This window comes from Carettochelys insculpta, chromosome 3 (genome assembly GCF_033958435.1).
Source record: "Carettochelys insculpta isolate YL-2023 chromosome 3, ASM3395843v1, whole genome shotgun sequence".
NCBI classification, from domain to species: Eukaryota; Metazoa; Chordata; order Testudines; family Carettochelyidae; genus Carettochelys; species Carettochelys insculpta.
Window position 1 is genome coordinate 57,594,143 of NC_134139.1, and position 15,363 is coordinate 57,609,505.

The 15,363-nt window shown below is 40.6% G+C and overlaps 1 protein-coding gene across 8 annotated transcripts in view; it reads left to right on the forward strand.

The window, feature by feature from the left end:
• LOC142011080 (uncharacterized) overlaps nt 1-15,363 on the forward strand; it is a 158,819-nt gene that overhangs the window by 85,993 nt on the left and 57,463 nt on the right. The window contains exon 2 of one of the 8 annotated variants that reach the window (XR_012644961.1): nt 13,760-13,837. The exons of the other annotated variants lie outside the window; for them this stretch is intronic. The gene's annotated coding sequence lies outside the window, so the exon portion shown is untranslated. The remainder of the gene's footprint in view (nt 1-13,759; nt 13,838-15,363) is intronic. 8 annotated transcript variants of the gene reach the window in all.

Sequence of the window (15,363 nt, forward strand, 5' to 3'; positions counted from 1 at the left end):
GCCCACAATTGTTTGGGTGCCACATACTGCACTAAAAATAAGCACAAAGATAATAAGAATGTGAACAGAGCCATAACCATACTGACTGCAGGCAGTGCCTTGAGACTGGGTGCAGCCATCTGCAGAGGTGTCGGAACAGGGGGCCGTGTCTCCCACTGAATGTAAAGGCAAAGGATAAGTTCTAGGGACAGTCTAGGGAGGAGGAGAGGCATGAAGGCAGGAGCTCAGTGAGAAGGTATTTGGATGCTCTTGGCCTCCTACTTTTAGTGACCTTCTGCCACTCCTGGTCATGCAATGCAAACCTTATTTTTGGGGCTACCACATCTTTTCCACCTCAGACACTCAAGATTTGCCCAGTGAACAAGACTTGCTTGCTTGTCTCCCCAGAAGTGGATTAAACCAGCATGGGGTGCAAGTGAAAAGCTAAATGCCCACACATCAGTTGCCTGCCTCGGTTTATGCTTGATGACATCCATACTGCCTTTTTAAGACTTTTATTCAAGCAGCCAGCCTGCATGCTGCACAAGCTGTGCGCAGTGCATATGGTTGGTTAGGTTCATAGAGTTAATCCAGTTTGTTGTATAACAAAACTTCCAACCACCTCAAAATGAGTCAGACTGGAATCACAAGTGTGTATGTCTCATTCATTATCATGCCAACCCTAAACTGCCACTGGTCTGTCTATGAGTCATATTCATTCTCCTGAACGAAAGGATCCTCAGAGGTATTTATTTCCATGTTAAAGTCAGTTTATTGAGATGCATCCCACCTCTGTTCTGAGATTTAATTAACATATGTATAAACTCTGTGAAGTTTGACAGGAGCTATGTAGTAATAGTATTACCTCCCTGGCTGGTGAAAGAAGTAGCCAATGAGAAAAACCTACCATATCAAAAGTGATAACAATAGTTGACACTTGTTTACTTAATGAGTTTGTTTAAGTTTTAATATCTTTCACTTTTGGGGGAGTGAAATTAAACAGTTTATTTTTCTGACCACAGCCCTGTCACTTTGCCAAAATGTAGGCAATGTGCTGCCTAAATTCTGAGCTGATAAACACAATACAGACCCACCAGTATTCTTTTAAACTCTTCCGAAGTTGCTGATAATGTTCTAGGAAAAATTTCATAGGCTGCAAATGACAAAAATAAAGGAAACGATGACATGTTATTTCCATTGTCATCTTTATTTGTAGAGATTTGCAAGCAAATTGACTTTCAGTTCTATCCTTTCCTGGTATTTTTTCTCCAGCTGAAGAGATTTGCAATCAAATAGGCCTTTTCAGGATTTGAAGCAGATTTGCCATTTTAGAATTTGTAGCTCTTCAGCATAAACGTGTTTTTCTGCCATGGGATTTACAGGAAATATATCCATTATCTGACATCCCAGTTAGCTAACTTCTTGAAGGTCTTGTTCATTTCCTGTAGATTTTTAAGGACCAATAGTTCCCCAAAGCCCTACTGGGGCTCAGTATGTACATATTTACAACAATATAACAGGATTTTAAAAAGTGAGCGAAAAGCATTTAAGACAAGCAGTGCTTTCTAATTTCACTATTAAAGGTGGAAAAGGTAGTCATGCCTATAGCTTGCCCTCATTTCCCATTATCAGACCTTGTTTGCAGTTGCATATAAATCGCCAAACTTATAATTTTTCATGCCAACTGCCTGCACATTAACTATAAACCCTGATTGTTTCACTGAATGCTACACACCATGGGCACTGAGTAAGGCAGGGGTTCTGAGTAAATTATAGCATACAATTGTGTATTGCAAAAGTGTATCATAATGCATATGAACAAAGAAGCAGAATTTAGATTTCGTGGGCACCCTGAATTCTAGCATTTCCTAATAATTGAGGTTGGACCTCGGTGGTCTTGTTTTTAATTTTAGTTCTGCTAGAGTGAACTTTTGTGGTAGGGAAAGTTCTGGATTGAGCACTTGCTTCAGTGCTTCCTGAATAGGGATAGTCTTAACTGTATGCTTCAAGTTAAGTTAAAGTCAAACATGTTTATGTTCTTTGCTGATGGAGGTATGATGGAATGCAGGTAATTCCTTCCAAACTCTGAAAAGAGGAATGCACATAGCCTGTTGAATCTGATCTAACTTTTGCTGTTCAGGATTTCCTGTCTTGTAGCCTTTATTTTCAGGTTGAACTTGCATTGACTTTGATGAGAGTGCTGCTTGAACAGGGAACCCTGGTTTTGCCTTGCAATAATTCCACCACTAGCTGAAGCTGTACTATCTCCTTCTCTCTGCCATGCCAAAGTGTCTTAAGCCCAAACTAACAGAACTGCCCATAAGGATGAGAGCTAGGATCACACGCCTGGACCTCTATGTGAAGGCCATTAACACAGTTTCTAATAAGCCTTGTGGTGCTTCTATGATGCGATTGCCTATCTGTCAGGACTTGGGCTTAGACTGCCAACTCATTTCACAAATGGCTCTGAAGAACTATCTGGTGATAACTGTCAGCCATGCCCAGTTTAGTGTGAATTCTTGGCCCTAGTGAAAAGATTTATATCCTAGTCCTCGCTCCAGGTGAAGTCCACCCCTTTTCAGAGTGCCAAAAGAAAATCTATCCTTGAAATAAGGCATAAGTGCATGTAAGCCTTCTGCGTGTGGTGAATTTCCCCTCCCCTTGCCTCTTGCTCATCATTTCCTTTACCTTTGTTCTCTGGATATTGCAGATGTTCTACTATGTTCTCACAGAACTATAGATAGATCAGATTCAATACTATGCGCACATGTCTAATCTCAGCTAGGAGGCAATTACCTGCATTCCACCCTCTAAAGAATTGCAGATTATGAGTCCCTAAGAACATATTGCTTTCCATTTTTTTTAATCCCCGCTTTTGAGAAAACTCACTGTTGAGTTACCTTTCAGCGACCCACATAAATCAAAACTATACAGTTTGTAAGATGACAAGCTGAGCTTACACAATCAAGGTGATAGTGTTTGTCTTGCGAATACAGTCTGATACAGTTTACACATGAAAGAGGTGTGTGTATCTATGAAGGAAGATGTGGTGTGATTGTTGATCACTTTCAAAGACGGAGAAGAGCACCTAAGATGGAAGCTTTAACAGTAACCACTGCAGTGGATAAGCCAAGGTGCATAAAAACTGATGTAGAAGTTTAGTGCATCCCAGCAGATGTCTTATGAGAAGGCAGCTGCCAAAATATATCTATAATTTCCTCTGAAACAACAGTGTGATCTCAATTCAGGAAAACCTTTAAAATACATGCTTAAATTTAAGTACGTTTATGTGCTTTTAATGAATGGAGGTCAATAAGAATTCCAGTGGAAAGTAATCCCAAAGCTGGTTGTAAATGGTGAAAAAAGTAGCATTACATTTTGCATTAAAAATTATGCTAGTTTTTGAACTTATTTATTGAGTGAAAAGCTCATTTCCCAGGATCATTGCGGGGATTCAAATATTTCACATTTCCTTTTCACTGACATGTGAAACTCAGTTCTAAGGTGATGTCTACAGACTAAGATTGCTTTGTTCGTGTACCAGCTTTTGCTGAACAAGCGTGAGTATCAAAGCAGGAGAGCTGCAATAGCATAGCTAGGGACAGCAGAGGCTCAGTACATACCCTCTGGTTTCAGATGGGTTTATATTTGGCGCAGCTCTGTTGCACCTCTGGTGCCACTACCCTTGCAACCATGACTACCTTGCTAAGTATACTCCCTAGGGGTGCTGGAATGGGGGAGGTCAGGGCTCATGGGCCTCCTCCTTTTTACTGGCTATTAGGGGGAGTAAAAGGGAAGGGGAGGTACAGGTACAGGTTTTCGAGGGGTAGGAGAATAAGTCTGAGCAGAGAGCATCATTGCTGGTTGTTTTTATTATGGTGTGACAGCAGATAGGACAGCTGGCTTCTATAACTGTCGACAGGTGGCCTCAAACCTAGGACTTCTGGAGCACAGTAAAGGAGCCTCTATAATTTGAGCTAAAAGCCAGCTACCTTTCAGCTGAGGCTAGAGAGAAGACTCACTCGTTCTCTGAGAAAGTGGTCTAAGTACCACTACCTGGGATAGTGAACTTACACTTCTTATTTGGACCTGACCCTGGAGATGTTTTATGTTTCAGAGACCAGCATGTACGGTCCTGCACAGAAGCAATTGGAAGACCAACATGGTCATATAAGAAAAAGCTCTGATTTTAGCCTTCCAAGGGTTGCGTTGAGCAGATGTTTACATCTGGAACTGAAGCTGCAAGTACAAAAACACCCCAAGTGAGAAATATTTAGCATTCTTTGGGAGACCAGGAGAATAGCCTGTAAATCTGATCTTCAAAGAGACTTCACTAATTACTGCAAAGCAGAAATGCAGGGTCTGACATTCAGTGGGCATAAAAAGAAATACCACTCTTCTCCTCGGTGCTTTTCTGAGATAAATGCACTAATATGGTCAAATGAGCAGCCACACTACATAAAACAAATGTTTCACTATTTTGAAAGGAGAAAAACAGGAAGAAGAGAAGGGATCAGAAGTTGCAAAAATCTGGAAACATCCAACACAAGTTTTATAAGGTTTTTATAACTGCAAAGTGAAAACCTTTTTTTCCCTCTGTGAACAACAGTAGAGTAAATATTTGATGTAGGCATAGTTCTTGCTATCTCTCCAGTCTACATAAAAGGAGGCCAGTAGTCAAGAGTAGTCATATCTTAGGCAACTAGCTGAGTAGCACAGTTGGTAACAGAGATGTAGACAAGGCCTAATCATTCACTTATCCCTGGTGCAGTGTGACCCTCCCGCACCTCACTGATATGTATTTGCAAACAGCAGCATCCTCAGGAGTCTTTAATTGATGCATAAAGTGATGCACACTCTCAAGGCAATAGAGGATACGATGGAAAAGGGGCTAAGGGTAAACAGTGAATGATGTGAGCGGGCGGAGCCAGGTGACCAATGCCAGCAACGATGACAGAGGGCAGGGATCTTCAGAGATGGTGGGGGAAAGAAGGGTCAGAAAAAGGAAGAAAGGCTCTGTGTTACTTTCAACATGCAGCCAGACACTTGCCATAGGCCCCCAGAGACCAGTTCCAAAATTCCTTGCAACCTGCACACAATTACAATCAAAACAAAAAGCAGTCAAGTAGCACTTTAAAGGCTAGCAAAACAGTTTATTAGGTGAGCTTTCGTGGGACAGACCCACTTCTTCAGACCATAGCCAGACCAGAACAGACTCAATATTTAAGACACAGAGAACCAAAAACAGTAAGCAAGGAGGACAAATCAGAAAAAGATAATCAAGGTGAACAAATTAGAGAGTGGAGGGGTGGGGGGGAAGATCAAGAATTAGATTGAGTCAAGTATGCAGACTTGTCAACATTTTAATGGAATGGGGCATTCTGTCAATGACCTCAAGGTATGTGTGTTACTGAAGAGAAATTACCGCTCCGTTTTAGAAAGAGAAGTGGACGACCTGACATTTATATTCAAATTCAGAACATTAACACATGGTTTAAATCGTGATGGGAACTTTCTGAGTCACTATAGGGGCTCGTCTGCATACTTGACTCAATCTAATTCTTGATCTTCCCCCCCACCCCTCCACTGTCTCTGATTTGCTCACCTTGATTATCTTTTTCTGATTTGTCCTCCTTGCTTACTGTTTTTGGTTCTCTGTGTCTTAAATATTGAGTCTGTTCTGGTCTGACTATGGTCTGAAGAAGTTGGTCTGTCCCACGAAAGCTCACCTAATAAACTATTTTGCTAGTCTTTAAAGTGCTACTTGACTGCTTTTTGTTTTGATAGTGTATAGACTAGCACGGCTTCCTCTCTGTTACTATTCAACAATCACAATCGGTCATGTTCAATCATTCTCTCTCTCTCTCTCTCTCTCTCTCATGAGCACCATTACCATGGTTCTGAGCTCCTGCCTGTTCTGACTAGCCTTAGGGGTTAGGGTTGTAAGGCACCTGGTCGCCCAGAAGCAGTAACCATGGACACCACACATGACATTCCTGTTGAGATCTCTTTGCTATTGGTGTCAGTGTGCTTCAGTAACGAGTATAGTGTTCATATGGGCATGGTGCACGCTAGCTGGGCCTCCCACAAGTCACTTAATATTGCCTTAACGTGTGCACAATCCTTCCAAGAGGACATTAGGGACATGTCCCTCACTGCTCTGGAGCAATTCATTGATTTTGTAATGTTTTAAATGTTCCTGGGAGGGTAAAGCATATTTGACTGCAGGAGTAGAGATTTTGTCATCCTTTTTTTAATTATGACATTCCATAATGAGGTCTTGTTCTCAGTTTGTCATGTGATGTTAATAAAAAAATCATATCTGCTCCAGTTTAGCACAGCACTTAAGTCTATAGCATATGAGTAACTTTAAGTATGTCCCTCTGATGCCAGAGTTGGACTTCTGAATCAAGGACAGAAATTGTTGCTTTCATCTCATACTGAACAAGAACCTTTACAGTATTATCCCTAAAGCTACTCTACATCCCTTTTTAGTTTAACTGTAGAGAATTTGCCGAGTTACTTTCTACAGCCCCAGTCTCCTGTCTCATTTTCGCTAAAGATATAAAGAAACACGAGACACATCCATGTGTCCCACAAAGCCAGGTTATTCAGTCTTTCTCCTCCACCTTGTTTAGCAGAAACATTACACCTCAGGGAAGAAAATTAACTCAGCAAATGTTTCATCATTTTTTTCTACTCATTAGGTTATTTGGCTCTCAGTCTCTTTCTTTCAGTTGTTGGTGTTCCATTTTTGTAAGTTAATCCTGAGACTGCTATGGCCCCATTTACACAGTTAGGACAATTGGTTTAACAGCCATTCATTGTGGAAACAGTGGTTTCACTGGGTTATGTCACACAATTTGCTTTGTCTTCTTGAAAGGCACCAAGCTGTTTTTAAATTTGATTTTAACAAATTCACTTGGGCTCCTTGAAAATTCTCCTTTCCTGTCAGGGAAACAAATAAAAAAAAGTTGGTGTCAGACCTTCACCTACATAAAGCACATACGTATGTAGCAATGGGACACAAGTGAGGTAAAAGATATTTCTGAGGTGTCATAACAGCTCCTCCGTTAAGGTTATATGTAGGTTTGTAGAGAACAGATATGATAGAATGGAAAACCAGGTCAAAGATGCTCAGAGCAAAACTTCTGTGGGAAGTTGAAGAGTTTCAGCATGACATAGAATGAAAGGGGAGCCCAGTGGGGCAATGTGAGAATCTGCTGCTAAGGCACCAATACAGCCGCACACAAAGAAGCAATTTTTTTTGTTCTGTGGGTTAGAAAGGAGAGAGAATGACAACCATGTGGCCAGAAATGAGAAGTTACCATAGTCCATGCTTAAGCCATAGGCCAACTAGGCAGATGCATGTGTTGTCAGTTTTCTTGGTAGCTAGGCAGAGTGGCAGATTTGACATGGCTGCCCTTCTGTCATCACAATGGGCTGGCTGAGCCAAATTTGTGAGGTGGTGTTCGGAGTGATCCCTTCAGTGGCTTCTGTGTTCAGGCAAAGATAAAGGCAGATATTTAGCAGAGGCAACAGAGTGGAAAGCACGGATTTAGAAGATGTAGAAGAAGCGGCAGTGTTTTGAAAGATCTCAAATTTGAGGAGCAACTGAGATAAAAATGATCCCTTCCCCCTCACCCACCACCCTGTTTGACCATTTGTGACCAGATCTTGGTTTCTTCACATTGGTTATCTATAAATATTCACAGAACAGCTTAGACGAACAATTTTCAGGCCATGGTAGGGTCGTACTGGTGACTTACGAATTGCTTTTCATTCTTTATGTTGCGCTGTTGCTCATCTAACTGACAATGGTATGGCTTCTGCTTCCTGACTGGTTGACAGAAACTTTTTAAATTGGAGAACAAATAACTCACCAATAATGGATAATAATTGTTTTCCAGAATGAGTTTTGGCCGAATAACTATTCATGCTCAAATTCATGGGGATTGGTGACTCATGGACATTTTCATGATTTTCTGAATACTGGCATGTAATGAATAATCAGGCTTTCTAAAGAGTAGTAAATTAGATTCTGTTTTGGATTCATAAATTAGATGCTCTGGGTTTGATCAGTTCTAAAATACAGGAAGCTAGTGCTATGTCAGAGCATAAGTCACTTAGGCCTATTTTAGATGCATGCTATCCGTCTTTGACTGGTGGTTGCCTATTCCAAAAGCTGAAGTTCTGTCACTGGGTAGAAAGGCTGGTTTTTGCATGTATGGTTTTCTCATTAAGGACCCCATCCTGCTCCCACTGAAGCCGATGGAGAAAGTCACAAATCATATGGCTGTTCCTATATTTCACTATTTTCTTATGCCCACTTTTGTTAATGATATCTCAAGGACCCTCAATACCTTTATGTTCTTGGAGGTTTGTAATTTTGAGATTAGCAAAGCAAATTTTGCAAGTATCACTAACTCAACCAAATTCACACTTTGGTTGGAGAGGGTCACTCTCATTTCTTGGCTGTTGCTGATGAGTGGTCCAACAGCCATGCGGTTGTTGTGCACCTAAATCCTCTTCACTCTACAGCTGCTGTGCTGTGAGCTCCAGAAGACATATGTTATACAGATATAACCCGAATGGCTGTGCTGTTGGGCCTTGCCACCAAGTTAGCTAGTGCTTCTCCCTGCTTTGGAGATGTCTCCTCTGGGTGGGAAATAAGATGGGGAGAAACCAGGTGGAGTGCAAGGAACAGGGATCTTTATCATAGTGCTTCCCAACATTTCTGCCAAGTTGAGGAGCCTCCAGAGAGAGAGAGTGCCCTGCCTAAAAGTGAGTGGAAGGAAGAAGATGAGACAAGAAGGAAGAGAACCACTACACAAGCTTTCCTCATTCATGGTTCTCCCTCGTTCTTCCATTCACATACTCCTCCTATCCTTCTGCATCAGTGGGCATTAATCTGATGGCTAACTTGACAATGACACATGGACAAATAGTAGAAGAAAACTATTTGTGGGACAACTAGAACTTTGGATTACAGCAGGATTAGATCCTGAAGGCAACCAGAGGTTGGGTTAGGAGGCTTTCTCCTTTCAGGGGCTGCTTTCATTACATAAACTTCCAAAGTGACGCAGATCCTTTGCTACACAGATAAGACTCTTTTAGAGGCAGTGCAGCATGGTGGATTGTGCATTGAATGGTGAGCTGGTTTCTGTTTCTGTCTCTGCTACTGCCTTTTAGGTGATACTGTGCAAATCACTTCACTACTCTGTGCATCAGTTTCCTCACCTAGAAAAAAAGGTACAATGAGAATTATCTTCATAAAGCACTTGTAAATTTACTGATGGAAATTGTTACATAAGAGCTAGGTAGGTTTTATATATATATAAGGCCTGATTTTGCTCTCATGTATACCAGATTTATATTGGCTCCTACTGCTGACGTACACAGACATGGCTAAGATATCAGTCAGGCCCATTTCCCTCCTTAGTGCTCTCTTTTAACAGAGGGATTTTTTTTGGATAAAGGATCACTACTTATGCTGCAATGTCTGTCAGCTGAGAGTTTTGTCAGAGTAAAGATTTCTGAATTTAACTAAAAGAAAGATTTTTTTAATACAAAGAAGCCACAGCAGTTTTTTTTCTTAATGGATAGAAATATAAATTGTAATTACTTTCATTAAGAGCCTCAAGAATAGCTGGTATTTTACTGCCAACACATCTGTAGTTCATTTATATTTTAATTAAAATAATTCCATTTTTGTATTTCCAACCATTTTAAAATGAAGGGACTAAATGTAAAATGAAGTACAGGCATTCTCTTACCCATATTCCTCAGTAACAGTAAATTAAAATTAATAATAAGACACAAGAGTATTGGAATATTATATTATTTAGCTTCACAAAGGGTTCCGATATAGTTTGAAACGATCCGTTCTCCTACATGATTCATAAACCAGCTGTCTAAGAATCAAATTGGATAGTTATTGAAATTAATGGCAAGTATTTCAGTTGGTAATATGTGCTTTCAGCAGATAAGTAGCTCATTGGATGGCTATTGTTCCCTGCTGCAATATCACGTTGCATGAGACCATGATGTTAAGTGATGGGAAAGATAAGCATGCAACTGTGAAGAGATAAAATGGTTTGGTTAAAATAAGAGACTGTAGGTATGGAGCCTTCCCCTGAGATCCTAACTCAGCCATTTATGAGGCTTAGAAAAGTTCATTTAACTTTAATTATATATAGTTGTCTATTTGAGGGCTTTTCTGTGTTCTTGGGTTCCAGAAAAGAGAAAAAAAAAAGGGGGTGTAGCAAAAACTCTCGTCATACCAATAGTGAAATTGTTCCAGTGCCATCCTTAAATATTGGAAGCCAAATGAAAACTTGTTCATATGAGATATCTGACTCCTTTTTTCAGAGACAACACATTTTGATATCTCATGGAAGGCTTCCAATAAGAATACAAATTTGTGGGTGCTTGTCTGAAACAAATCGAATCTAAACTCCCATTTTTCAGCATCGAATCGCTATTTTCTATTCTTCTTATATCTTGTCTTATATTAGACTAGCACATTCCCCATAGTTGCTCAGGTCCTTAACTCAGTTAAGTTTACAAAACCAAAAAGCAGCCCTGTAGCACTTTAAGGACTAAGAAAATAATTTATTAGGTTATGAGCTTTGGTGGGACGGACCCACTTCTTCAGATCTGGAAATTCTCTTGAAAGTAACCTGGCACAATGAATATATAAGAGAGAGATGGAAAAACTGAAATGAAAACTGACAAATCAGCTATAGAAGGAGAGGGGGCAAAGGCTGGGGAAGATGGTGAATAAAATAACTTACTGAAAGGGTCTATTAAGTTAAGCGACTTGCCTGAGATTACTATGAATATCAAAGATGGGGAAGCTAACATCTGAACTGGAGTTTATTCTCAAATTCAACACTTTGTGGCTTGATCTTAATAGAGATAGCAGTTATCTTAAACATTACAAAGGCAGCTTCTCCATCTTTGATATTCACAGTGATTTCAGGCACGTCGCTTAACTTAGTAAACACTTGCAGTAGGTAGTTTTATTCCCCACCCTTCATCCTACCCTACTTCTGTAGCTGATTTGTCAGTTTTCATTTCATTTTTTCGCTCTCTTTGCTATATTTTCATTGTGCCAGTTTACTTTCATCAGAATTTCCAGATCTGAAGAAGTGGGTCTATCCTACAAAAGCTCATCACCTAATAAATTGTTTTGTTAGTCTTTAAAGTTCTACAGGACTGCTTTTTGGTTTTGTGAAGATACAGGCTAACACGGCTACCTCTCTGTGTCACTTAAGTTTGGGCTCTTTCGCCTCACTCCCTGATAGTGATGAAGGGGAACAGACAACAATGTCCCAGTATGAACCTGGAGCTGGGGAGCTTCAGCACCCCCTGCCCTCACTAAAGGGCATGTGGTAGGACTGGGGAGAGCGGGGCAATCTTAGACCAGGAGGGTGATGTGCCACCAGCCATCTGCCTCGTGATCCTGTCTCTTGTCTGCATGGTTTTATGACACACAATCCCATTCCAGGCACACCCCGTTTTCCCGGCAAAAACAGAATCTTTTCAGTTATGGTAAGAGGAAGATGCTTACCAAATGTGGTGGTTCTAGCTCGTACAGTTTAGGAGGAGTTCTTGAATAAACATAAAAAAAACGAGACAAGCAGACAGACAAACTGTAAAATACGAAGTAGATTGCAAACTCTTTGGTCTGGGTCTACACTAGAGAAATTAAATTGGTTAAGGCCCTGGAATCATTGTAAAACAGGTTTTGTCATTGTAAAGAGATCCCAACATGGTTTACAAATGGGCTAATAATGGGTAGAACAGACTACTTTTCAGGAGGTTTAATAGACAGTGAAATCTTAACTGACTCTGTCTGATATTGTTTGCTACCAATGGGGTCACAGACTGGCTGAGACCATTCAGCTAGTCCCACCTTACTAACTATCCCACAATACCTCAGAATTCATGCCTCCTGGGAGCTGACTCAGGAATGAATGGGCATTACAACTGAAAAAGTGTAGGTGAACACTAATCTGGACATAGGGCAAAACTTCTGCAGACTCAGCATGGGTAACGTGAATGCCTTCAAATTATTGTTCTTAATCATTACCAATGCTCCAGTTCTCGTGTGTGGGCAAAACCTGTGGGATAGGAACTACCTCTTGCTTTGTGTTTGTTCAGAACCTGAAACCAGGCCTGGCCTTAGGGCAAGGCAAGCAAGGTGTTTACCTTGGGCCCCACACCTCAAGGGCCTCATGCTCCAATTGATTTCAGCACCGCTGCCCACTGGCTGTGTTCCACTGTAAGTGTGCCACCTTAGGCCTCACACACTGGCCAGTCTCTGCACTCTCTCTGGCACAAATGGGCCCTGATCCTGGAATGGCTCAATGTTATTGTAATGCAAATAAATATTTCTTCTTTTTTTATGTTGGGTCAGGATTATTTTAGATCCCTCAAAATACAAAGTTTGCATCCAGCATTTTCAAAGTTCAGGAGTGCTCACCTTGTGGTTTCAGTTCAGGCTTTTCTCTAGAGCCCTCTGAAATTGAATAGGTTCAGTTCTCAAAGTGTCATCATCTGCAGGTATTGGTTTTATTTTAACCTGAAACTCAATGCGTAACCAGTGAAATCTCTATGTTTTACCTGATTTTACATCAATGTAAAACCACAAATTGTTCATCCTAGATATCAGAGATGGTATCATAAATTCGAACACTTCTGAACTGGGGGAGAGTTCAGATCTTAGTTTGACCTTCCCAGATCAAGAACACTTGAATTTTTGCTGAAAAGCCATAATTTAACCCGATTCATTTGAGCGTGGAACCTAGTTTGCTCAGAAATGTTATGGAGTTTCCAAAGAAACTGATACAATTTAGAGTCTTGTAAGGAACCCCCAAAGAAGAAGCATCCTGTATTATGTCGTCCTTATAAATAAATGTTGCTCAGCTATAATTGACAGATTGTGCCATAAAACTGGAAAATATCAGTATTCCCCCTTTTTCCCACCTCTGAAAGAGTCCAGAAGGAGGGTCACTGCTTGAGAGAGCTCAGGCATCCCCTCAGCCTGAGGGAAAGGGGTATCAGTCAATTAATTCTCTACACCAAATCCAGGGAAAAAGGCCGGCCAGGAGCTTCTCTGCTCTTTCTTCCTCCAAGAGGTTAGAAGGAGTGCCTGACCAGTTTGTAGCACTGATGCTCCTTTACCTATCTGAAGGGGTGCTGCTGCTCAACAGGAATCACTTAGGCCTGATGTATGCTATGGGTGCTGTTAATCTGCTTCAGCTATGCTATTTGCACAAGCTGAAGTTGGCGTACTTACTGCTGTGTCTTGCATGCCATGAGGTGGGTGTGTGCTCCTCTCCCATTGATGCTGGACACCCGTCTTGTTTTGGTAGAGTACCTGCATCAACGGAAGTGAGCTTGGAGATCAATTTATCATGTCTTCATCAGATACAATAAATTGATAGCTGGTGGAGCTATCACAGCATCATCAATCCCAGGCTAATTGTAGACATACCCTCAGTCTAACAGCCTAATTGTCTGAAAACCATAGGGTCTACAGTTAGCACAATGCATTTTCCCAGCCCTGGTGATAACTTTATGCTAACCACACTGATGACACCTCAAGAAGCAGTGGTAACTGCAGAATTTCTCAATAATGCTGCTGTCACTTGATACAGGTGAAGAAATCAAGAGCAATTAAATCTTGCAATGAGGATTTTTTTAAATAAAAGTTGGTATCTGTGTAACTTAGCATCTGAATATCTAAGAGCAGAATTTCATTCTTCCACAGATGCTGAGGAACAACAACCAGGAATGGTTTCCTCCTTCAACAGGAAATCCTATTTATAGAGAAATAAATGACCACTAGGTGAGGGGGAGTAAGTGTTTACTTTTTAAAGTGTCAGCATACATAACTCAGCATCTCCATACAAGCTTTCATATTGTTCATTTCTCTTCTACCATGCATGGCAAAACGTTGTCACTCTCTGCTCATATGTGCTTTCCAAGGGAATCTGTTTGCTGGCAGTAAACCTCTCAGCACCCTCAAAAATAGGTCACTTGTACTCTGAGTTGTCATTGTGAATCAAAACAAAAATCACCAGGCTCCTGGCCAGGCAGCGGAAATGTGCATTTTCTACTGATGCATGCATTAGTCTTTTCTTAGGTCTCAAAGATGCGTTATAGTACACAACATTCATTGACAATGCACTTCAGCGGAGTGGTTTGGAGATATATTACTACCAGCAACCAGTATTCTCCTCCATATTTTTCTGGCCTGCATGTCCTCACAGAAGAAATATTACAAAAATTTACGATCATTCATTTGTAAAGGTATCTGGCAACACAGCATGGAACCCCCTTCTGCACAGGATGCTTTCCAATCAAATTAGGCTATATAAAAAATTAATTCCACTTTTATATCATCCAATTCTATTACACCAGCCTTACAGCAGTTAAACAGATATAATGAACAAATCAGCAGCAGCTCTGTGGTGAGGTATTGAGCTACGACCAACATAATGAGAAAGCTAATTTACAATGTTTTCATTGCCATAGATTTGAGGACCTTAAAATCCTGGGCAGAATCAACCCAACTACTGATAACTCAGCCGTTCTCTTCTGAGTTTCTGCACCTAGCACTGTGTGGATAACAGATTTTTTGGTTCACTTGGCAATTCCAAAAGATCAAAAACAAGCTTCATTTTGGATCAGCGCAAAAATGACATTTTTCAATGTTTTCAGCGAATCAAAAAGTTGAAAAAAATCATGATGGGCCAAGGGAAATACATAATTCAATCCAAAATAATATGTTCCTTTTCATTGCAGAGGTTCTTTTTCTTTTGTTACTTTTTTTTCTTTAAAAAAATAAAATGGAAGGAAATTTCAAAATCAGAAATCATTTTTGGCCCAAAAGACTTCAACCACTGCATCTTGAAAATTTCAAAATGAAGCATTCAGACTTTTCAGAATAGTTATTTTCTGAAACAATGTGACAAAAGTGATGTGAACTGGTGAAATATTTGTGTTACCAAATCAAGATTTTTTCACTGAAAAAATTTCATCTGAAAACTTCACCCTGCTCTAACTCACCCCATCATGTCTCACACCTTTTGGCAAAGAAGTTGAGTATGAAGCCTGCTCAAAGGTCAGGCCTAATGTCTTTCCTTTATTCTTTGTGATTGAGATGGTACACACCAGGATAGTGGCGATGATCTCTTTGTAAGGAGCCCAGACACTATGGTGATGGGCACAGAGTTAGAAAAAAGTGGGGGAATGGGGAAGAGAGATTTGATAGGATGGCAAGAGCTTTACTGCACCAACACAAAGAAAAAAATGCCTTTTGCTTGCAGAAAGAGAAATCTTTGGTCCAGGGAAAAGGGAATCTGAGATTCT